The sequence below is a fragment of the Amblyraja radiata genome, unplaced genomic scaffold (genome assembly GCF_010909765.2).
Source record: "Amblyraja radiata isolate CabotCenter1 unplaced genomic scaffold, sAmbRad1.1.pri S89, whole genome shotgun sequence".
In the NCBI taxonomy this organism is placed as follows: Eukaryota; Metazoa; Chordata; class Chondrichthyes; order Rajiformes; family Rajidae; genus Amblyraja; species Amblyraja radiata.
The window spans coordinates 9096830-9122415 of record NW_022630172.1 but is presented as its reverse complement, the minus strand read 5'-3'; positions in this window follow the sequence as shown (position 1 = coordinate 9122415).

Below are 25586 nucleotides of genomic sequence, written 5' to 3'. Positions count from 1 at the left end.
CACTCACCACTCCCACTGAGCCCAGTGCACACTCATTGCTCACACTGAGCCCAGGGACAGTACACACTCGCTACTCACAATGAGCCCAGGGACGGTGTGCATTCACTGCTCTCACCCACCCCAGGGACAATGCACACACTACTCACACAGCCCAAGGACCGTGCACACTCACTAATCAGACCGAGCTAAGGAACAATGTACACTTATTACTCACACTAACCCCAGGGACAGTATACACTCACTGTTCGCATTCAGCCCAGGGACAGTGCACACTCACTGCTCTCACTGAGCTCAGGAACAGTGCACACTCACTGTTCACATTGAGTCCAGGAACTTACAAAATTCTTAAGGGGTTGGATAGGCTAGATACAGGAAGATTATTCCCGATGTTGGGGAAGTCCAGAACTAGGGGTCACAGTTTAAGGATAAGAGGGAAGTCTTTTAGGACCGAGATGAAAAAAATCATTTTGTACGCAGAGAGTGGTGAATCTGTGGAATTCTCTGCCACAGAAGGTAGTTGAGGCCAGTTCATTGGCTATATTTAAGAGGGAGTTAGATGTGGCCCTTGTGGCTAAAGGGATCAGGGGGTATGGAGAGAAGGCAGGGATGGGATACTGAGTTGGATGATCAGCCATGATCATATCGAATGGCGGTGCAGGCTCGAAGGGCTGAATGGCCTACTCCTGCACCTATTTTCTATGTTTCTATGTTTCTAATCCATTATTTGTCAGACATACCTTGCAGTACAAATCTTCAGTCTCTTCATAAAGGCAAGAGTGGGCATGTTGCTATAGAGACTCCTCAGAGGAATGACCCTTGTAGGAAAGGAAACATTTCCTAATCTAATCAAATCCATTAAACAAATAAAACACAACAGCAGCCAAACGATATTACCAAGTGCAGGAACTATCTTTGAAGTAGTGGGGAGGTGTGCAACTACCCTACGGCTACAGATATGCATGGAGGCGAGAATCATTTCTTATCATTTCTGGAGATGGTTAGCATTTTCTTTCATTATTGATAAAACATGAATTCTGAAGAATTCCGAAAAACAGTGAGGTCAGGAAAAAACTGGCTTTATTTGTTACGTAAGGCACAAATACGTCAAGCCTCTCTTTAAAAAAAACCCACATTTAAATGCTTTTAAGTTTTTGGGCCAGTGGCAGCCAGCTGGTACTGTGAGCAGTCGGCTCCCTATAGCATTTTCACTTGGGTACAGTATGAATGAGAAGATGCTGGTACTGTTGATGGTCTGCTCCACGACAGGGCCAAGGAGGGGCTTATATAAGGAACACTTCTCCATGCGTTTCCCACCACGGATGGCTGACCTGCTGAGTTCTACCGGCACTTTGGAGGGGAATCAAGACTCCAGGACTTGATTAGGACGGGGGTGGGGGAAGGGGGGTGGGGGGTGGTGGGGTGTCTCCTTAATTTGAAGAATTCAATGTTCATGTCAATGGGCTGGAAGCTATGAGGTGCTGTTCCTCCAGTTTGTGTGTCACATCACTCTGGCAATGGAGGAGGCCCAGGCAAAAAGGTCAGTGTGGAAGTGGGAAGGGGAGTTTAAATGGTCGGCAACCGGGAGTATTTGTGTTTGGTCCTTATCCGTCCTTAGCCTTGGGCGGACCGAGCGCAATGCAGAGTGGGGGGATCGAGGACCAGATAGAAGGAACAGCAGATGCTGGTTTACAAAAAGAGACACAATCTCCTGGAGTAACTTGCACGTCTGGAGAGCATGGACAGGCAACATTCTAGGTCAGGACCCTTCTTCAGACAGCTTGGTGTGGAGAGTGGAGAAAGTTGGAAAGGAGAGGTGGGAGTGGTTGCCTTAGATTCCCTTCCCTCTACAGATGCCGCCTGACCCACTGAGTTCCTCCACCGCTTTAGAGGGAATGGACAGACGACGTTTTGAGTCAGGACCCTTCTTCAGACTGAGTGGAGAGGGTGGGGGGAGGAAGCTAGAAAAGAGAGATGGGGGCTGGACAAAGCCTGGCAAGTGATAGGTGAACACAAATGCTGGAGTAACTCAGCAGGACAGGCAGCATCTCTAGAGATAAGGAATGGGTGACGTTTCAGGCTGAGACCCATCTTCAAAAGTGATAGGTGGATATAGGTGAGGGAGACACAAGAAACTGCAGATGCTGGAATCTTGCACAGAACACAATTTAGTTAGATGCACAGAATCTTTTGCCCAGAGTGGGGGAATCGAGGACCAGAGGACATGGGTTCAAGGTGAAGGGGAAAAGATTATGGACCAAACACAGGCAGATGGGACTAGTGTAGCTGGGACATGTTGGTCGGTTTGGGAAAGTTGTGCCGAAGGGCCTGTTTCCACACTGTGTCACTTTATGACGAACACAAAGTGCTGAAGTAACTCAGCGGGACAGGCAGCATCTCTGGAGACAAGGAATGGGTGATGTTTCGGGTCGACACTGAAGATGGGTCTCGACCCTGAAACGTTACCCATTCCTTCCTGCGTTTTGTGTCTACCGAAACTGTGCCTATCTATCCACGTGGCGATGTGCCAGCAGGCTGGAGGAGTGGGCAAAGGCCTTGCCGCAGAGCGGGCAGGTGAAGGGGCGCTGGCCATTGTGGTCTTGTCGGTGCTCCAGCAGGTGGTCAAGGCGGGTGAATGCCTTGCCATACTCAGGGCACACAAAGGGTCTCTCTCCGGTGTGTATCTGCTGGTGCTCCCGCAGCCTCCGTGCTCTCTTGTCACAGTGGGAGCAGCTGCTCGCCGGCGTGGGTCCGCCGGTGCTGCCGCAACCCCTGTGAGCTGTCAAACTGCTCACCGCAGTACGGGCAGTCGTAGGGCTGGCAACTGGTGTGCACACGCTGGTTAGACGGGGCATGGGAGGTCATGGCAAAGCGCTCTCCACACACCGGGCTGGGGACGGGACGGCCGCCGGTGTGCAGTCGCTGGTGGGACAGCAGATAGGTGGAGCGGGTGAAGCCCTTGCCGCACTGGGCGCAGGTGTAGGGGCGCTCGCCGGTGTGGGTGAACTGGTGGGAATACAGCCTAGTGGAGCAGGTGAAGCCCTTGCCGCACTGGATGCAGTTGTAGGGACGCTCACCAGTATGGGTGCGCTGGTGGGACAGCATGCTACTGGAGGAGGTGAAGCTCTTGCCGCACTGGGCACAGGTGTAAGGGCGCTCCCCGGTGTGGGTCCGCTGGTGGGACAGCAGCCTAGTGGAGCGGGTGAAGCCCTTGCCACACTGGGCGCAGGTGTAGGGACGTTCACTGGTGTGGGTGCGCTGGTGCAACAGCAGGGTGCTGGAGTGGGTGAAGCCCTTGCCGCACTGGGCACAGGTGTAGGGACGCTCGCCGGTGTGAGTGCGCTGGTGAACCTTCAGGTAGTTGGACGACTTGAAGCCTTTGCCGCAGTTGGAGCAGGTGAAGGGCCGCTCACTGCTGTGCACCCGCCGGTGCTCACACAACGCCGACGACTGGGCAAAGCTCTTGCCGCAGGTGGAGCAGCAATAGGGCTTCTCGCCCGTGTGCACCTGCCAGTGGATCTTCAGTTGATTCGCCGTCTTGAAGCTCTTGCCGCAGACGGAGCAGGTGAAGGGCCTCTCGCTGGAGTGCACGCGGTTGTGTCGCAGCAGGGTACTGGAGCTGATGAAGCTCTTGCCGCACTCCGTGCAGTTGAAGGGGCGTTCTCCTGTGTGCACCCGCCGGTGGATCACCAGATGGCTCGGGCACTGCCAGGCCTTGCCACACACGTCGCACTCATAACGCCTCTCCTTGTTGTGTCCCGTCATGTGGTCCTCCATCGCGGCTCAGCAGCTCGAACTCAGCCCGCACATCAAGCAGATGGGGGGATGGGGGGGGGGGGATGGGGTCACGGCACCCTGGCCGTCCTCAATGTCCGCTCACGTCCCCGTCTCTCCGTCCAAAGCAACGGCTCCTAAACCCTGCAGAAGGGGAACACAGAGGGTCAACAAGCTGGCAAACAGGACAATACTAGCACATATTGAGTGTGTTTATGGCGGTGGAAACTATTATATAATTCTGCGTGGCACAGTGGCGCAGCGGTACAGTTGCTGCCTCACCACCAGAGACCCGGGCTCGATCCTGACTACGGGTGCTGTCTGTGTGGTTTGTACGTTCTCCCTTTGACCTGCGTGGGTTTTTCCTCCAGGTGCTCCTGTTTCCTCCAACATTTCAAAGACGTTCCGGGTTGTAAATTAATCGGCCTCCACAAAATTGTTAAATTCTTCCTAATGTGCGTGGGATAGTGCTCGTGTACGGGGTGATCGCTGGTCGGCACTTATTCCATGGGCCGAAAGACCTGTTGTTTCCGCGCTGCATCTCTAAACTAAACTAAACCAAAGAAGGGTGTCGACCCAAAACATCACCCATTCCTCTCTCCACAGATGCTGCCTGACCTGCTGAGTTACTCCAGCACTTTGTGTCTATCTTCTCTACAAATGCTGCCTGACCCGCCGCATTACTCCAGCACTTTGTCATAGTCATGGAGTGATACAGCGTTGGAAAGCGGTCCTTCGGCCCAACTCGTACCCGCACTCCTAGATCCCTCGGCGCTACACATTCTGCAAGGCTCTGAGTTCAGAGTCCTAATGAGACCACACCTGGGGTATTGTGTGCAGTTTTCGTCCCCTAATTTGAGGAAGGACGTTCTTGCTATTGAGGGAGAGCAGCATAGGTTTACAAGGTTAATTCCCGGGACTGTCATTATACTAAGAGAATGGAGCGGCTGGGCTTGTACACTCTGGAGTTTAGAAGGACGAGAGGGTATCTTATTGAACCATACAAGGGTTGTTAAGGGTTTGGACACGCTAGAGGCAGGAAAGATGTTCCCAATGTTGGGGGAGTCCAGAACCGCGGGCCACACAGTTTAAGAATAAGGGGTAAGTCATTTAGAACAGAGACATGGAAACACTTTGTCTCACAGAGAGTTGTGAGTCTGTGGAATTCTCTGTGGAGGCCGGTTCTGTGGATACTTTCAAGAGAGAGCTAGATAGGGCTCTTAAAGATCGTGGAGTCAAGAGATATGGGGAGAATGCAGGAACGGGAAACTGATTGGGGATGATCAGCCATGATCACATTGAATGGCGGTGCTGGCTCAAAGGGCCAAATGGCCTATTCCTGCACATATTGTCTCTTGTCTATTGCCCCAGCGCCCCGCCATTCACAGTGAAGATCCTGCCCTGGTTTGACTTCCTAAACTGCAACACCCTCCCCACCCCCAAACAATGTGACCTCCTCCCTGTGGCTCCCTGCCCCTTACCCCTGCTGCCTCCTGCTCCTTACCCCCCTTTTCTCCCTCCCCCTCCTCCCCACCCCCAAACAATGTGAACCCACCCCCACCAGGCTCCCTGCCCCCTTCCATGACTCACTTGCCCCCCCCCCCCCAGTTCCCAGCCCCCCCCCCATTCATCCCCCTCGGCACCAAACCCACCCCCCCTTGAATCCCTCCCCCTCCCTTTACTTCCTGCTTCCCCCCAATACACACTTCACCCCTTTTTCCAACCCCCACTCTCCCCCCCTCCCTCCCTCCAACGGACTGCCCCCTCTCTCTCTCTCTCTCTCTCTGTCTCTGAAGCTCTCCCTTTATTCCTGCCCCTCAGCCCCCACCGCTCAGATATATCTCTCCCTCTCCCCTCCAAACTCTCGCTCTCCTCCCCTTCCACACTCTCTCTCTCCCACCCTCTCTCTCTCTCTCTGCCTCTCTCTCCCTCTCTACTCAATCCCTCTCTCCCCGTCCTATCTCCCTACCCACACTCGCTCTGTCTCTCTCTCTCTCTCTCTCTCTCTCTCTCTCTCCCTCTTTCTCCCTCTTTCTCTCTCTCCCGCTTTCCTTCTCTCCCTCCCCCCCCCCTCTCCCTCTCTCTGTCACTCTCTCTCTCTCTCACCGTCCACTGCGGGTCGGCTCCATCTTGGGGCCGGTGACGTTGCAACGGGGCGGGGCCAGTGGGCTGTCCGCGACGTCATTTCCGGGCACTAGAACCTTTCATCGGGGCGGCCTCAGCCCGGAAATGACGCATCTGCCGCGGCCCCAAGATGGAGCCGACCGTCACTGGACCAAAGATCCTATAGGATCCTTGCACTGGACAGAGAGAGAGAGAGAGAAAAACGGAGATAGTGTGATAGAGAGAGACAGAGGGAGGGAGAGAAAAAGAGAGAGACCGTGAGAGACGGGGAGAGTGAGAGAGTTTGCTTCCCCCACTCACCCCATCATCCCTCAACCCCTACCCTCCCCTACTTCCCCCCCCCCCCGTCTCCCCTTCAGGCCCCAGTAATGTTGCCGCGTTAGTAATGTCCGGTGTGCCAGCTTGTTGACCCTCTGTGTTCCCTCCTGCAGGGTTTAGGAGCCGTTGCTGTGGACGGAGAGACGGGGACGTGAGCGGACATAGAGGGCGACCAGGTTGCCGGTGAGTGTCGGGGATGAGGGGAGTGGGAGCGGTCCGGACTGAGAGACAGAGACAGACACAGAGAGAGAGAGAGATACAGAGTGAGAGAGAGAGACAGAGAGAGACAAGACAGTGAGAGTGCGAGAGAGTCAGAGAGAGAGAGACAAGACAGTGAGAGAGGGAGAGAGAGATACAGATACAGAGAGAGAGAAAGAGAGAGAGACAGACACAGAGGGAGAGAGTAAGACCGAAGGAGAGGGAGAGAGACAGTGAGAAAGATATATAGAGACAGAGAGAGGGGGTAGTGAGAGAATGAGACACGGAGAGAGAGAGAGAGACAATGGTAAACAGAGAGAGACAGCGCGAGAGTGGGGGAGAGAAAGAAAAAGAGTGACAGACACAGGGAAAAAGAGACAGAGAGATACAGATACAGAGAGAGAGGGACAGTGAGAAATAGAGAGATACAGAGACAGAGAGATACACACAGAGAGACAGACAGAGAGAGAGAGAGGGATAGACAGACAGACAGAGGGAGAGAGGGACAGAGAGAGAGGGAGACAGCGAGAAACACAGAGAGAGAAAGAGAGAGACACAGAGGGAGAGAGAAAGAGGCAGCCAGAGAGACAGAGATAGAGAGACAGAGATTCTCAGAGAGATAGACTAAGAGAGAGACACAAGGAGAGACCATATAACCATATAACAATTACAGCACGGAAACTCCCTTCTAGTCCGTGCTGAACACTTATTCTCGCCTCGTCCCATCTACCTGCACTCAGACCATAACCCATTCCTCCATTCCTTTCCCATCCATATACCTATCCAATTTATTTTTAAATAATAAAATCGAACCTGCCTCCACCACTTCCACTGGAAGCTCATTCCACACAGCTACCACTCTCTGAGTAAAGAGGTTCCCCCTCATGTTACCCCTAAACTTTTGTCCCTTCATTCTCAAATCATGTCCTCATGTTTGAATCTTCCCTACTCTCAATGGGAAAAGCTTGTCCACGTCAACTCTGTCTATCCCTCTCATCATTTTAAAGACCTCTATCAAGTCCCCCCTTAACCTTAGACCGAGAGAGAGAGGGAGAGACAGAGAGTCACAGAGAGAGAGTCACAGAGAGAGAGAGGAGGAGAGATAGAGAGAGAGGGGGGAGAGAGAGAGAGAGATATACAGAGGGAGACAGGCAGAGAGAGATGTAACTAGTAGAGTGGATAAGGGAGAACCAGTGGATGTGTTATATCTGGACTTTCAGAAGGCTTTCGACAAGGTCCCACATAAGAGATTAGTATACAAACTTAAAGCACATGGTATTGGGGGTTCAGTATTGATGTGGATAGAGAACTGGCTGGCAGACAGGAAGCAAAGAGTAGGAGTAATCAGGTCATTTTCAGAATGGCAGGCAGTGACTAGTGGGGTGCCGCAAGGCTTGGTGCTGGGACCCCAGCTATTTACAATATATATTAATGATCTGGACGAGGGAATTGAATGCGACATATCCAAGTTTGCGGATGACACGAAGCTGGGGGGCAGTGTTAGCTGTGAGGAGGATGCTAGGAGTCTGCAAGGTGACTTGGATAGGCTGGGTGAGTGGGCAAATGCATGGCAGATGCAGTATAATGTGGATAAATGTGAAGTTATCCACTTTGGTGGCAAAAACTGGAAAGTAGATTATCATCTGAATGGTGGCCGATTAGGAAAAGGGGAGATGCAACGAGACCTGGGTGTCATGGTACACCAGTCATTGAAAGTAGGCATGCAGGTGCAGCAGGCAGTGAAAAAAGTGAATGGTATGTTAGCATTCATAGCAAAAGGATTTTAGTATAAGAGCAGGGAGGTTCTACTGCAGTTGTACAGGGTCTTGGTGAGATCACACCTGGAGTATTGCGTACAGTTTTGGTCTCCTAATCTGAGGAAAGAAATTCTTGCCATAGAGGGAGTGCAGAGAAGGTTCACCAGACTGATTACTGGGATGGCAGGACTTTCATAAGAAGAAAGACTCGGCTTGTACTCGCTAGAATTTAGAAGATTGAGAGGGGATCTTATAGAAACTTACAAAATTCTTAAGGGGTTGGACAGGCTAGATGCAGGAAGATTGTTCCCATTTGTTAGGGAAGTCCAGAACAAGGGGTCACAGTTTAAGGATAAGGAAGGGAAGTCTTTTAGGACCGAGATGAGAAAAACATGTTTCACACAGAGAGTGGTGAATCTGTGGAATTCTCTGCCACAGAATAGTTGACTGATAGGTAGTTGAGGCCAGTTCATTGGCTATATTTAAGAGGGAGTTAGATGTGGCCCTTGTGGCTAAAGGGATCAGGGGGTATGGAGAGAAGGCAGGTACAGGATACTGAGTTGGATGATCAGCCATGATCATATTGAATGACGGTGCAGGCTCAAAGGGCCGAATGGCCTCTACTCCTGCACCTATTTTCTATGTTTCTATGAAAGAGAAAGAGAGAGACACAGAGGGAGAGAGACAGCGAGAGCGACAGTGAGAAAGAGAGAGAGTGAGAGACAGAGAGAGAGACAGAGTGGGAGATAGATACAGAAGAAGAGACAGAGAGGTGGAGAGACAGAGAAAGGGAGAGAGAGAGACAGAGAGAGGGGAAGGGACAGAGAGGGAGAGAGAGATACAGAAAGATGAGAGAGACAGGCAGAGAGGGAGAGACAGGCAGAGAGAGAGGGGGGAGAGAGAGCGAGACATACAGAGGGAGAGAGAGAGGCACTTGCGCTCGGTCCTCCAAGGCCAGCTGGACCTCCCAGTTGCCAACCATTTTTTTTTTTTTTTTTTTTGAAAATATTTTTTTATTGGAGATAGGTACATAACCAAATTACATCATTACAGTCTTACATTTTTAAATTGATAATATTGTCAATTATTATTACATTGTCTCCAATACTTTTTGCCTTTTTTTTTTTTTAAACTAGATAGAACTAAAGAGATAGATGAAGTAAAGAAAGAAAAGAAAGAGAAGAAAAACAAAAAAAAAAAAAAAAAAAAAAAAAAAAGGAAAAAAGGTAGTTAAAGAAGAATGGAAAAATTTATTACTTCATTCGAGATATATTCGTACATTTCAGAGTATAGTATTTCATCCATTCTTTAGCCCGCGTGCTAGTCAGGTTCCTGTGCTGAACCATTCTGACCCTTTAAGTAATCAATAAAAGGAGACCATGTTCCAACGAATAATTCCTGTTTGTCCAACAGGGAAAATCTGATTCTTTCCACGTTTAAGGTCTCCGTCATTTCTATAATCCACATTTTGATTGTGGGGGCCGTAGGGCCTTTCCAAAATTTTAGAATTAATTTTTTTTCCTGTTATTAAACTATAATCAATAAAGTTTCTTTGTGTTGTTCTAAGTGTTTGATTTAATTCTAATATTCCGAGTATTATTAATTTTGGATCTGGGTCCAATTGTGTGCTGGTTACTTTAGATATTATACTAAAAATATTTACCCAGAATTTTTTAATTTTTATACAGTTTGCAAACATATGAGATAATGTAGCTTCTAAATGTTGACATTTGTCACATATAGGTGAGATATGTTGAAAAATTTTATGTAGTTTTGTTTTTGAATAATGTAACCTATGTATTACTTTAAATTGTATTAGAGAATGTCTGGCGTTTAGTGAACACTGATGTATGTGTTGCAAACTTTCTTCCCAAGTATCTTTCGTTATTACTTGATTTAATTCTTTTTCCCATGTTTGTCTGTGTAAGTCCGTCGAGGGAATGTCACTGTCTAATAAGATATTGTATATATAAGATATTAATTTTTCTGTATTAGGATGTTTGTTCCAACATTCATCAAGAATTTCTGAATTTCTAATTCGAAATTTTGGGAGTTCGATTTTACATAATCTCTAAGTTGAAGATATCTGAAATAATCATTTCCTCGAAGTCCATAAGTCTGTTGCAATTCCTGAAATGTCAGAAAAGTGCCTTCTTTGTAAAGTTGTCCCATATTTTTAATTCCATAATTCTTCCATTGTGTAAAACCCCCGTCCAACCATGAAGGCTTAAACAAAGGATTATTCACAATTGGAAGAAAAAGTGATAAATTATCTAATTTTAATGTCTTTTTTAATTGTTTCCAGATTCGTATAGCACTAAATATTATAGGGTTTTCCCTATAAATTTTTTTGTTTAATTTAGACGTAGCAAATAATATTGAACCGATATCAAAAGGTAAACAATCTTCCTTTTCCATTTTTAACCAGTCTGGTTGATGATCTATTTCTTCCAACCAGAAATTCAATTTTTAATGTTAACTGCCCAGAAATAAAACAAAAAATTGGGTAAAACCAAGCCTCCATTTATTTTTGATTTACACAAGTGTCTTTTGTTTATCCTATGATTCTTATAATCCCAGATAAAATCATTAACAATAGAGTCCAATTTTTTAAAAAAGTTTTTTGCCAGATATATCGGAATTGTCTGAAAAAGATATAATATTTGCGGTAAAAAAATCATTTTTATGGCATTGATTTTGCCTACCATTGAGATAGGAAGTGTTTTCCAGTATTGAATATTCTTATGTAGTTTGTTCAGTAATGGGGGGAAATTTGCTTTAAATAATGATGTATATATCTTAGTTACATAAATACCTAGATATTTAAATTTTTCATTTACTATTTTAAATGGAAATTGTTGTATTGTCTGTTTGTTATGTTCCCTTATTGGCATAATTTCACTTTTATTCCAAGTTATTCTGTATCCTGAAAGTGAACCAAATTGGGTTATTAGCTTTAATAAGTTTGGAATACTAATTTCTGGTTTTGTAATGTAAATTAATACATCATCTGCGTATAGAGAAATTTTATTCACTGTGTCCTTTGTGTTATACCCATGTATTTCCGGATGCCCCCTAACTCTTTCTGCCAGTGGCTCAATAGCAAGCGCAAATAATAATGGAGATAATGGGCATCCTTGTCTACAACCTCTAGATAGGCTAAATTTAGGTGACAACCTTTGGTTTGTAAATATTCTAGCCGTGGAATTTGTATATAACAGTTTTATCCATGTACAGAATTTCTCCCCTAGCTGCATATTTTCCATCACCGAAAATAAATAAGGCCATTCGACCTGATCAAATGCTTTTTCAGCGTCAAGTGAAATTATTGCTAGATCTTCATTAATAATTCTCTTAGAATATATAATATTAAATAATCTTCTTAGATTATAATATGAGTACCGTTTCTGAATAAAGCCTGTTTGGTCAGGGTGTATTAATTTATTCATCACTGTACTTAATCTATGCGCTAGTATTTTAGTTAAAATTTTCTGATCTGTATTTAAAAGTGCAATTGCTCTGTATGATCCCGGGTCTTCCAGATCTTTATCAGCTTTAGGAATAAGTGTTATTATTGATTCATTTAAAGTGTCTGGAAGTTTCTGTTGAGTATATATATACTCATACAGTCTTTGTAAACGTGGGCTAAGCAAATCATAATTTTTTTATAAAATTCGGAACCTAAACCATCTGGTCCTACTGCTTTACCATTTTTTAAAGAGCCAATAGACTCCTCAATATCCTTTATCGTAATCTCCCTTTCTAATAATTCTCTATCGTTTGAATCTAAACCTTTTAAATTACATTTTATTAAAAAATCTGCTATTCCTTCTGATTGTGCTACGGTTTTAGTTGAATAAAGGTTATGATAGTATTGGAGAAATCTATCATTTATATCCTTGGGCATTTTTAATAATTCTCCTGTCTCTGTTCTAATTTTATGAATTGTTTTTTCCCCTTCCATTTTTCGTAATTGACGTGCTAATAATTTTTGTGGTTTGTCTCCAAATTCAAAATGTAATTGTTTGGTTTTTTGATAAAGTTTTATTACTTGTTCTGAATACATTTTATTTAATTTATATTTCAATACAGCAATTTTATTATGTTTTAAAGTAGATGGCATTCTCGCATTTTCTATATCTAGTTGCTTGATTTCAATTTCCAATGTTTGTTGCTTAATCCTATTCTCTTTATTGTAAAATGCTTGAGCAGAAATTAATGTACCTCGAACATACGCTTTAAACGTTTCCCACATAAGAGAAGTAGGTGTGTCAGGGTTGTCATTTACCTCAAAAATATTTGAATCTGTTTAATAATATATTCCTGGCATGATCTTTCGTTCAAAATTTGTGGGTTAAATCTCCAATATGCTTGTTTCTCGGACATTCCATTTAATTAATCATGAATGTTACAGGTGCGTGATCTGAGATTATAATGTTATGGTATTTTGAATTATAAATAAATGGGATAAACGTAGAGTCAACTAAAAAATAATCTATTCTTGAGTATGTTTTGTGTACTGGTGAATAAATGAATATTCCCGTCCCGTTGGGTTTTCTATTCTCCAGACATCCTTAATATTAGTGGTATTAATAAATGAATTTAGAAATACACTTGATTGAGATTTTACTTTTTTTTTGCCTTGATGATCTGTCTAAGTATGGATCTAATGTACAATTGAAGTCTCCTCCAATTATTAATTTATATTGTGTAAATTCAGGAATTTTATTAAATGTTTTATTAAAAAACTTGGGGTTATCAAAATTAGGCCCATAAACATTAAGAAGAATCACTTTTTCTCCATTTAACTCTCCAACTAATATAATATATCTACCATCAATATCCACTATTGTTGAAGAGTTCTTAAAAGGTATTCCTTTACGAATTAGTATTGCAACTCCTCTGGACTTATGGGAAAAGGAGGAATGATATGATTCAGCGATCCACTTAGCTTTAAGTCTATGTTGAGATTCCTTTTTAAGGTGTGTTTCTTGTAGAAATATTATATCTGTTTTGATTAAATTTAGATGTGCCAAAACTTTACCTCACTTAATTGGTTCATTAATTCCCTTGACATTCCAACTACAAAATGTTATTCCCTGACCCCCTCTTATCATATTAACATCTTGCATATTGTTTCTAAGGTGGTCTATAACCGAGCAGAAGGTACAACACATAGAACCTGACCCTGCTCCCGAACCTCAAATAGATGAATTTAAAATCATATACATCGCTCTTCCGAACACATCTCCTTGTATTAATCTTATTTTTCCATTCAAACATTAAATTATAAAAATATTTAAAGTGAAAAAAGTGATAGAGTTGGTTAGTATAGGGTGAAAGAAAAAGAACTACATCTACAATTAGTGTAGTTAGTGATAGCCACACTAACGTGGCTAGAATTCTAAAGACTTCCGTAGCCTTTGTAAAAAAAAAAATTTCCAGCTCCGTGCCTGAAGAAAAAAAAAAAAATTATTTCTAACATTCAAATAACTTCTTTGGGAGTAACAAACTTATTTACATATCCATACATACACACACACAATATACACACACATATATATATATATATATATATATATATATATATATATATATATATATACACACATATACCCATATGCATACATACATAAACACGTAACCCTGAAGAAAAGTTCAAAAACAGCAAAAATTCCCAACGTTATTATTCTCACATATATTAATTTTTTCGCTAAATCTATAAATTTAATTTTAAATCGAAAAATAAAGAGAAAAACCGTTAAACTTTTTTAATGACGTAATCTAATTTACCTCTTGCATATCTTCCTATATAATATAAGTATGTAATTCATTTCTACGTTAATCGAAGACTATTTATTATTAATCATTGTTATCAATCATATACAGTATTAAGTTTTTATGAGTAATATTAATGTTAATAATTTTAGTGGTAATATAGATATTTAATAAGTATTAGTTGTTACATATATAGTTAGGCATGAATATACAGATAATAATATTGATTAATAAACAAAAATACAAAGATCACGGTTTTATCCAATGTCCTCCGTCCATTTCGGTTTCCGAATGTCCTTAAAGCTCTTAAAAGAACTTTAAAGGTCCTTTTAGATCTGGCTTGACTCCTAAGGAGTAATGTAAATTCTTCCGTCTGTGGTCATGTTACTGACTTCTTTGGCATATTCCAGTTGCCAACCATTTTAACTCCCCTTCCCACACCCACACTGCTCTTTCTGTCCTGTGCCTCCTCCATTGCCAGAGTGAGGTGACACGCAAACTGGAGGAACAGCACCTCATAGCTTACAGCCCAATGACATGAACATTGAATTCTCCAAATTAAGTAGACTGCCCTCTCCCAATCAAGTCCTGGAGTCTGTCCCAACCACATCTCTTTTTTCCAGCTTTCTCCCCCGACTCCATCGGTCCAAAGAAGGGTCCAGACCCGACACGTCACCTGTCCATTCCCCTCCAAAGTGCCGGTAGAACTCAGCAGGTCAGCCATCCGTGGTGGGAAACGGATGGAGAAGTGTTCCTATTACAAGCTCTCCTTGGCCCTGTCAAGAATGCGGTGTCCATTCTTGGGATGGGATGCAAGGTGCGAGCTGACCAGTCATCGACAGCCCCCCTTCCCTTCCCTTCCCTCGTGGGCCATCTCTTTGTCATTCCTCTGTCTTCTTCTTGCTGGATGACAAGCAGAACCATCTTGGTTTAACAGTATATGTATATTCTTCCTTTTGGCCTCTCGTTTCTGCAGGTATTTACAGCGGAATCAAAACTACTTCCCTTAGGTCCTGATCTTCCTTTTGTTTTAGTAAAGGTAGAACCTTTGACAGTTGCGATTGGTTTAGGATCTTGAATACTCCCATAGTGTAAATTTGACATGAACCGTACTTCCTTTTCTATGAAGTTCCCCAGATCAGGAAGCATGGCCTCTCCATTCTCATTTTCCTCTAACAGACCAGCTTTATCTTTTCTATACGGCAGTTTTAGAGTGAACATTTTCATATTGCTAACAACATTCATTTCTTGCATGTGGTCTAAGAGGGTGGTCATTTCTTTCATACTTCTAAGAAATATTGCAAAATCCCGCAATGCTTTCGAGTCTTCTGGCTGGATAGCTGTCCAAGCAGAGGCCTTCTTCATGAGGATGTCTTTGGATCATGGAATTTTAAAAGGACTTTTATGTAGTGTGTCGGCAGTGAGCGGCAACTGCGGAGGGTTCAACAGCCCCAACCACGGGTGAACAAAAGGGGAAGAAGATTGAACTTTATTACCTTCCATCACAGTGAGGAATGTAGATTCCGCTGTGGTGAATGTTTATGTTAAATTTTATTTTATGTGGCTGTGTGTCTTGTTGCTTTTTACTTAGTGTGGCTGTATGGTAACACAAATATCACTGAACCTTAATTGGTGCATGTGACAATAAATTCCAACTTAACTTTTTAAGCTTTTGTCTATATTTCTAAAATTATAAAATTCTAATCTTGGATGTGTATTTATTTGTGTGTGATGTTTGTATGTAATTAAATCTTCGTGAACAAAACGATGTGCTAACAATAACAATTTTACATATTCCGGTCGAGATTTTCCTCCTGGAATCCAAAACAGCCTTATCTGAGAAATGTGCTTTATTTCCCGAGTTATTTATGAAAATGTTCACAAATCCGTAAAAACTTTGAGAATAAACAAAATGGTCTCGCTGATGACGTCACAATGGATCTGCTGCGCGCGATCTGCGCTGTGTTCCACGCACTGCGAGTGACGTCACACACGCCACGTCCAACTCGCAGTCTTTTGGATGAAACCCACTCCCCCCGCCGCACACTGCTCCCCGCTCCCCTCCTCTCCCCCACCTCCTCTCCCCCATCCTCCATTCCCCCACCTCCTCTCCCCATCTCCTCTTCCCCATCTCCACTTCCCCCCTCTCCTGCCGCCTGTGCCCATTTCTACCCCCTCCTATCTCTCCCCCTCTCTCTCCTCGCTACCCCTACCTCCCCCCTCTCTCCACGTCCCTCCCCTCCCACTCACTCCCCCCCTGCCACCCCATCCTCTCCCTCTCTCTCCTCCACTCCCCGCTACCTCCCCTCTCTCCCCCTCCTCCCCGCTCCTATCTCCTCTCTCCCCTCCCTTCCCCATCTCTCCACGTCCCTCTCCCCCCACTCTCTGCCCCCTGTCTGTGTGTGTGTGACACCACAACCACGTGTTGAGGGGATGGGACACAACGTGTCCTACTTAGTCCAGTATATAATTTTTAAAAAAGGTTAATGCTGACTGATCGTGCACAATTGTGACGGCTTGATTTCAAAGACAGGACAGGGCAGAGCAACTGAGGGATTTGGGGGGTTGGAAGAGGTTTCTTCTGTGATTTTCCCCTCAGTTGTTGTCCGGGGAGGAAGGCGGCAGCACTCGGCCCGTCGGGGCTAGGATGCGCGGGAGGAAGGCTGAGCTTGGATTGAGGCTTGGAAGGCTGAGCTCGTCTCCCCTGCCCCGACCCGCATCCGGTCCACCACGGAGGGGGAAGCGAGCAAACTCCACACGAACAGCGTCGATGGTCGCCCGGCCCGGAGACGGTTCCTTCAGCACCTCTTGTCCGTGCTACCCCGGGCTTTCTGCAACACAATCTTGCACAGTTCTGCACTGGATATTGCGTTTGTCATCACTTTATGTACACTGTTTGCTCTGGCGGCTGCGTGTGAACGGGCGATGTCATCGCCTCCTGATCGATGTGCAGAATAACAAACTTACTCCACCAAGCTGGCTACCTCCCATCCCTTACTCCTCCAAGCTGGCTACCTCCCTTCTCTCATTTCCCCCAGACTGGCCACCTCCATACCTTCTCCCCCAAGCAGGCTACATCCCATCCGGTACCCCCCTAGATGAGTACCCCCCCCCCATTCGTTAATCCTCCAAGCTGGCTACCTCCCATTCCCATTACTCCTCCAAGCTGGCTACCTCCCATCCCCTTACTCCCCATGCTGGCAATCGCCCCATACCTTTGCTCCCATTCCCCTTACTCCCCCAAATTAGCTACCTCCCATTCCCCTTACTCCCCCAAATTGGCTACCTCCCATTCCCCTTACTCCCCCAAGTTGGCTACCGACCCTTCCCCTTACTCCCACAAGTTGGCTACCTACCTTTCCCCTTACTCCCACAAGTTGGCTACCTCCCATTCACCTTACTCCCCCAAGCTGGCCTGGCTCCCACCGCACTGTCATGGGCTGTGGGTCGGCAGCGCACACACACACGGGGCCGGGTGGAGCGGGGCCGCGGCTCACGTCAGCTGCAGCAGAGTTGGAGAGAGTTTGGTCCCTCCAGGCACCCAGTCACTGATCGCGCTGCACCGGTCAGGGTGATTCATCGCACCCCCCAACCCACACACCGGGGTGATTCACCCCCTCCCCCCCCCCCCACATGGGGTGATTAATTCCCCGGACCCCCACATGGGGTGATTCACCCGGGTGTCGGGCTGTCTGTAGCCCCGCCATCGCGTTACAGCCGCTAAACACCAAACGATATTGCCAAGTGCAGGAACTATCTTTGAAATAGTGGGGAGGCGTGCGACTGCCCTATGGCTACAGATATGCATGGAGGCGAGAATAATTTCTTATCATTTCTGGATGGTTGGCATTTTCTTGGAGCTGTCACTGGCTGTGGCTGAAGAGAAAATATGCCGTCTGGGCTGCCACGTGACCATCTAGAGGGTAACCATTAGACACACACCCGGGTCTGATCACCCTGCGGTGGGCCTGCCTCGACTGAGGGTGTCTTGTGATAAAAGGCCGAAACACCCAGTGACGTTGAGGTACACAGCTGAAGATGTGTCTGATTGGTAGCAAGATCACCTAGTGGTCATCCCCAAGAATATCAAATGTCAATTGTAGTGAAAAACCTTAGGGATTGTAACATCCAGTCCTACTAATCTATTTCATTATTGATAGCACAACATGAATTCTGAAGAATTCCGAAGAACACAGTGAGGTCAGGAAAAACTTGCTTTATTTGTGACGTAAGGCACAAATGCGTCAAGACTTTCTTTTGTACAACTAATCCATTATTTGTCCATCATACCTGCTGTACAAATCGTCAGTCTCTTCATAAAGGCAAGAGTGGGCATGTTGCTATTGAAACTCCTCAGCAGAAAGACCCTTATAGGAAATGAAACATCGCCGAGTGCAGGACTATCTTTGAAATAGTGGGGAGGTGGCTGACTGCCCTCCGGCTACAGATATGCATGGAGGCGAGAATAATTTCTGATCATTTCTGGAGATGGTTGGCATTTTCTTTCATTATTAATAGTCCAACCTGAATTCTGAAAAATTCCAGAGCGCAGTTGTGAAAGTTCGTCTCTTAAAGAAAGCAGACAGCAACAAACTTGTAAAAGGTAAACCAAAGCAATCTTTTAATCAATTTGCCAGACGGGAGTGGCGAGATCTACAAAGAGCACACACGTTGCTCAGTGCTTCTCGGGCTCCACTCAAAGAACAAAGGAAAGTTAGAGTAATTATACATGTTCTTATCAATAAAACACACCTTCTAAATCTGAGTGAAAGATCTGCAGCCTAAGGGAAACAAGGGAGGCTGGACCCATATATTTGCAATGTCGGCCTTATTCTCAAATCTAGGCACAGCTTCAGTACAGCTGCCCATTCCGGAAGGACAACTAACTACATTTTGTTTTCAAATGACTTCCATCTTGGTTCCAGAATGGGCATCCGTCTGTGAACTAAAACAAGCTTGTAAGACTTGGATGAAAGACACCACCTTGTCCTTAGCTGGGACAGGCAGTTCAGACAGATATCTAATATGGTGCTGTGCCCAGACAATACATCTCTATATTAATACATTGTTTTGGTGATAAGTATAAACCAAGCTTCTAAGATTTTTCCAGAATTTATATTGCTGGGAAAATTATCTTTTAAATTTGACTGCTTTCTGTTTTTCAGCAAATCTCCATTTTTAATTTATGGACCAAATTAAATTATTTCAGTGAGGTCAGGATAAACCTGCTTTATTTGTTACGTAAGGCAAAAATGCGTCAAAACTTTCTTTAAAAAAACACTTTCAAAGGCCTTAGAAGAAACTGCAGATGCTGGAAAATTGAAGAGAGCCAAAAATGATGGAGAAACTCAGCAGGTGAGGCAGCATCTATGGAGCAAAGGAAATAGGCAATGTTTCCGGTCGAAACCCTTCTTCAGACTGATGTGAGGTTGGGGGAGGCGGGAAGAAGAAAGGAAGAGGTGGAGCCAGTGGGCTGAGGGAGAACTGGGAAGGGGAGGAGAAGGTAGGGACTACCTTAAATTTGAGAAGTCAATGTTCATACCGCTGGGGTGCAAACTGCCCAAGCGAAATATGAGGTACTGCTTCTCCAATATACGGTGGTCCTCACTCTGGCCATGGAGGAGGCCCAGGATAGAAAAGTCGGATTCGGAATGGGAGGGGTAGTTGAAGTGCTGAGCCACCGGGTGATCAGTTTGGTTATTGTGGACCGAGCGGAGGTGTTTGGTGTGTGTGCATGAGAGTGTGTGTGCGTGTGTGAGTGAGAGTGCGTGGAAGAGAGAGAGAGCAAGAGACAGAGGGAGTGTGTGAGAGAGAGCAAGAGAGAGGGAGTGTGTGTGAGAGATAGAGAGAGAGAGAGGGAATGTGTGAGAGAGAGCAGGAGAGAGATAGGGAGTGTGAGGGACAGAGAGGGAGTGTATGAGAGAGGGAGCGAGAGAGGGAGTGTGGGAGACACGAGAGGGTGGAGTGGAGAGAATTTGTGAACGAGTGAGGGGGAGAGTGGAATGTATATGTGCAGCTCTAAGAGACATTTGTCAGGTAGCATTTGGAGTATTGCATACAGTTCTGGTCACTCGATTACAGGACTAATGTGGAGGCTTTGGGGAAGGTGCAGAGATGGTTAACCAGAATGGTTTAAAAATAAGGAACTGCGGATGCTGGTTTACAAATAAGGACACAAAGGCTGGAGTAACTCAGCGGGACAGGCAGCATCTCTGGAGAGAATGTATGTGTGACTGAAGACACGAGCCAAAATGTTACCCATTCCTTCCAGCATTTTGTGTTTACCTAAACAGTGCCTATCTATCCACGTGGCGGTGTGCCAGCAGGCTGGAGTAGCGGGCAAAGGCCTTGCCACACAGCGGGCAGGTGAAGGGGCGCTGGCCTGGTGTGTGGACTCGCCGGTGCTCCAGAAGGTGGTCAAAGCGGGTGAAGCCCTTACCACAGGACGGGCAGGGGAAGGGACGCTCACTGTTGTGGATACGCCGGTGCTGCCACAGGCTGGACATGTGGGTGAAACCCTTGCCACAATCAGCGCACACAAAGGGTCTCACTCCGGTGTGTATCCGCTGGTGCTCCCGCAGCCCCCATGCTCTCTTGTCACAGTGGGAGCAGCTGCTCACCGGCTCACTGCCGCAATCCCCGTGAACTGTCAAACTGCTCACCACAGTACGGGCAGTCGTAGGGTTGGTCACTGGTGTGCACGCGCTGGAGAGACAGGGCGTGGGAGGCCATGGCAAAGCGCTCTCCACACACCGGGCTGGGGACGGGACGGTCGCCGGCGTGAACCCGCTGGTGGGACAGCAGCTTGGAGGAGCGGGTGAAGCCCTTGCCGCACTGGGAGCAGGTGTAGGGACGCTCGCCGGTGTGGGTGCGCTGGTGCTGCTGCAGGGTGCCGGACTAGGTGAAGTCCTTGCCGCACTGGGCGTAGGTGTAGGGACGCTCGCCGGTGTGGGTGCGCTGGTGCCTCAGCAAGTTGCCGGAGTGGGTGAAGCCCTTGCCGCACTGGGCGCAGGTGTAGGGGTGCTCCCCTGTGTGGGTGCGCTGGTGCACCAGTAGGCTGCTGTATTGGGTGAAGCCCTTTCCGCAGTCGCTGCAGGTGAAGGGTCGCTCCCCGGTATGCAACCGCCTGTGCGACTTCAAGTCCGTGGACGACTTGAAGCCTTTGCCGCTCTGGGCGCAGGTGTAGGGCCGCTCACCGGTATGGGTGCGCTGGTGCAGTACCAGGTTGCTGGATTGGGTGAAGCCCTTGCCGCACTGGGCACAGGTGTAGGGGCGCTCGCTGGTGTGGGTGCGCTGGTGCTCCAGCAGGTGACTAGACTGGGTGAAGCCCTTGCCGCAGTCGCTGCATGTGTAGGGACGTTCCCCGGTGTGCACGCGCGTGTGCAACTTCAGATCCTTGGACGACTTGAAGCCTTTGCCGCAGTTGGAGCAGGTAAAGGGCCGCTCACTGCTGTGCACCCGCAGCCCCGACAACTGGGTAAAGCTCTCGCCGCATGTGGAGCAGCCATACGGCTTCTCACCCGTGTGCACCCGCCGTGGGCCTTCAGCACATCTGCCCTCTTGAAGCTCTTGCCGCACTCTATGCAGTTGAAGGGGCGTTCTATCATGTGCACCCGTCGGTGGGTCTCCAGCTTGCTCGGGCTCTGCCAGGCCTTGCCACATTCGTCAGACTCATAACGCTTCTCCTTGTTGTGCCCCGTCATGTGGTCCTCCATCGAAGATCAGCCCTTGAAGCCCGGCCCGCACACCGAGCAGATGGGGGCTCACCGGCACCCTGGCCGCCCTCAATGGCCGCTCATGTTCCCGTCTCTCCGTCCACAGCAACGGCTCCTAAACACTGCAGGAGGGTAACACAGAGGATCAACAAGCTGGCAAACAGGACATTCCTAGCACATATTGGGTGCGTTTATGGTGGAGGAAACCGTTATATGATTCTGCACTGCACACTGGCACAGCGGTAATGTTGTAAATTAATAATTGTCCCCAATGTGCGTAGGATAGTGTTAGTGTACGGGGTGATCGCTGGTCGGCGCAGACCCCATGGGCCGAAAGATCTGTTGTTTCCGCGCTGCATCTCTAAACTGAACTAAACCAAAGAAGGGTGTCAACCCAAAATTTCACCCAATCCTCTCTCCACAGATGCTGCCTGACCTGCTGAGTTACTCAAGCACTTTGCCATAGAGTCATGGAGTGATACAGTGTTGGAAAGAGGCCCTTCGGTCAAACTCTTAACCGCACTCCTAGATCCCTCGGCTCTACACATTCCGCAAGGCTCAGAGTTCAGAGTCCTAATGAGACCACACCTGGAGTATTGTGTGCAGTTTTGGTCCCCTAATTTGAGGAAAGACATTCTTGCTATTGAGGGAGAGCAGCGTAGGTTCACCAGGTTAATTCCCGGGATGTGGGGAACTGTCATATGCTGATAGAATGGAGCAGCTGGGCTTGTACACTCTGGAGTTTAGAAGGATGAGATGGGATCCTATTGAAACATATAAGATTGTTAAGGGTTTGGACACGCTAGAGGCAGGAAACATGTTCCCGATGTTGGGGGAATCCAGAACCGGGGGCCACACAGTTTAAGAATAAGGGGTAAGCCATTTAGAACAGAGACATGGAAACACTTTTTCTCACAGAGTTGTGAGTTTGTGGACTTCTCTGGCTCAGAGGCCGGTTCTGTGGATACTTTGAAGAGAGAGCTAGATAGGGCTCTTAAAGATCGTGGAGTGAAGAGATATGGGGAGAAGGCAGGAACGGGGAACTGATTGGGGATGATCAGCCATGATTACATTGAATGGCGGTGCTGGCTCAAAGGGCCGAATGGCCTACTCCTACACCCATTGTCTATTGTCTATTGCCCCAGCGCCCCGACATTCACTGTGAAGATCCTGCCCTGGTTTGACTTCCTAAACTGCAACACCCTCCCCACTCCCAAACAACTCCTCCCTGTGGCTCCCTGCCCCCTTACCCCTGCCCTCTCCTGCTCCTTACCCCCCTTTGCTCCCTCCCCCCTCCTCCCCACCCCCAAACAATGTGAACCCCCACCAGGCTCCCTGCCCCCTTCCATGACTCACTTGACCCGTCTCTCTCTTCCCGCTTCCATTCATCCCCCTCGGCACCAAACCCACTCCCCCTTGAATCCCTCCCCCCTCCCTTTGCTCCCTGCTTCCCCCCACTACTCACTTCACCCCCTTTCCCCAGTCTCTCTCTCCCTCCCCGCCCCCGGACTGTCTCCTCTCTCACTCTCTCTCCATCTCCCTCTCTCTCACCGTTCAGTGCGGATCGGCTCCATCTTGGCCGCGACAGATGCGTCATTTCCGGGCTGAGGCCGCCCCGCAGACTGCGGGGCAAAGGGCGGCGACGTCATTTCCGGGCTAGGGCCGCCCCGCTCGAAGGTTCTCGAGAGGGGGAGGGAGAGAGAGGGGGCATGAGCCCGGAAATGACGTCGCGCACAGCCCCCGGCTCGTTGCCCCGCAGGTCGCGGCCCGGATATGACGTATCGCCGAGGCCCAAGATGGAGCCGATCCGCATTGGACGGTGAGAGAGAGAGGGAGAGAGAGATAGAGACAGAGAGAGGGAGAGAGGGAGAGAGAGACAGAGAGAGGGAGAGAGGAGAGCGAGAGAGGGAGAGGGCGGGGCCACTAACAGTCCACCAATCACAAGCTGCCGAGCGCATCTATGACATCACTATGGGACGTTGCCAACGGTAACCACGGCAGGAGAGTTCGAGGGAGACAGAGACAGAGAGAGATATAGAGAGTGATGAAGGGATAGAGGGAGGGATATAGGCAGAGAGAGATATAGCGAGATCGAGATATAGCGAGATAGAGATATAGTGAGAATCAGAGAGAGAGATAGAGAATATATATATGGAGAGGGTGACAGAGAGATAGAGATGCGAGACAGCAGCAGGGAAGCGACAGGTTCATAGGTGGGAGGTCCGACACCAGAGAGAGGCTAAAGTTGCTCAACCTGGAAAACTTGCAGGGTTAGGACTTGTTGAGGGGATTTAGCTGCGGGAGGTCGTTCGAGTCACTTCGGAGATTCTAGAGCCCCATGGCTTCAGAGAGCGGTGGGGCTGAGGGTGGTGGGTGTGGGTGGAGGGGCACTCATTAGGGCCGGTTCAGAGCCACTATAGCTCTTGGGATGAAACTGTTCCTGAGTCTGGAGGTTCGGGCGTAGAAGGCCTTGTAACGTCTGCCGGAGGGAAGTAGTTGGAACAGACCGTGGCAGGGGTGTGATGAGTCCTTATGGATGCTGAGGGCCTTCCTGAGGCACCGCGTGTGGTAGATGCCCTCCAAGGCTGGTAGCTCTGTCCCGATGATCCTCTGCGCTCTGTTGACGACGCGCTGAAGAGCTCTCCTCTCCGCCTCCGTGCAGCTGAGATACCACACAGAGATGCCATACGTTAATATGCTCTCTGTGGTGCAGCGGTAGAACGTTGTCAGCAGCTGTTGGGGCAGACCAACGTTTTTAATGTCCTCAGGAAGAACAGTCGTTGCTGTGCCTTCTTGACCAGCGCGGCGGTGTTTGTGGACCATGTGAGGTCCTCTGAAATGTGAGTGCCCAGAAAATTAAAGCTGGACACTCTCCACACTTTCCCCATAAATGGAGATTGGGGCGTATTCTCCAGAATGGGACCTCCTGAAGTCAATAATCAGCTCCTTGGTCTTGGAGGTGTTTAGTGCCAAGTTGTTATTGGCGCACCAGTCCGCCAGGTTCTGCACCTCCGCTCTGTATTTTGTTTCATCACCGTTGGTGATCAGCCCAATCACTGTTGTGTCGTCTGCAAACTTCACGATGGTGTTGGTGTCGAATGCAGGGACACAGTCGTGAGTGAAGAGGGAGTAGAGCATGGGGCTTAGTACACAACTCTGTGGTGTGCCGGTGCTCAGGGTGATGGTGGAGGACAGGTGCGGGCCCAGTCTCACTGCCTGCGGTCGCTCCGTGAGAAAGTTCAGGATCCAAGCGCATATCGGTGAGCTGAGGCCTAGCTGGTGGAGTTTGGTGGTGAGCTTGGTGGGGATGACCGTATTGAATGCAGAGCTATAGTCAATGAAGAGCATCCTCACATACGTGCCCTGTCTGTCCAGGTGAGTCAGGACAGTGTGAAGGGCCAGAGAGATGGCATCCTCTGTCGATCTATTTGCCCTGTATGCAAATTGATGGGAGTCCAGTGAGGCAGGGATGCTGGATTTAATATGGGAGAGGACCATATAGAGATATAGAGAGGGCAATAGGGACAGATATATATTTATAGAGATATTGAGAGGGAAGGAAATAGGGACAGATATATATATATATAGAGATATAGAGAGATAGAGAGGGAGGGAAATAGGGACAGATATATATATATATATATATATATATCTGTCCCTATTTCCTTCCCTCTCAATATCTCTATAAATATATATATATAGATAGATAGATAGATAGAGAGAGAGAGGGAAATAGGGACATATATATATAGATATAGAGAGAGAGGGAAATAGGGACAGATATATATATATATAGAGAGATAGAGAGAGAGAGAGGGAAATAGGGACAGATAGAGAAATATATATATAGAGAGAGAGAGAGCGAAAGAATATATATATAGAGAGGGAGAGAAATAGAGAGAGAGATATAGAGGGGGAGAGAGGT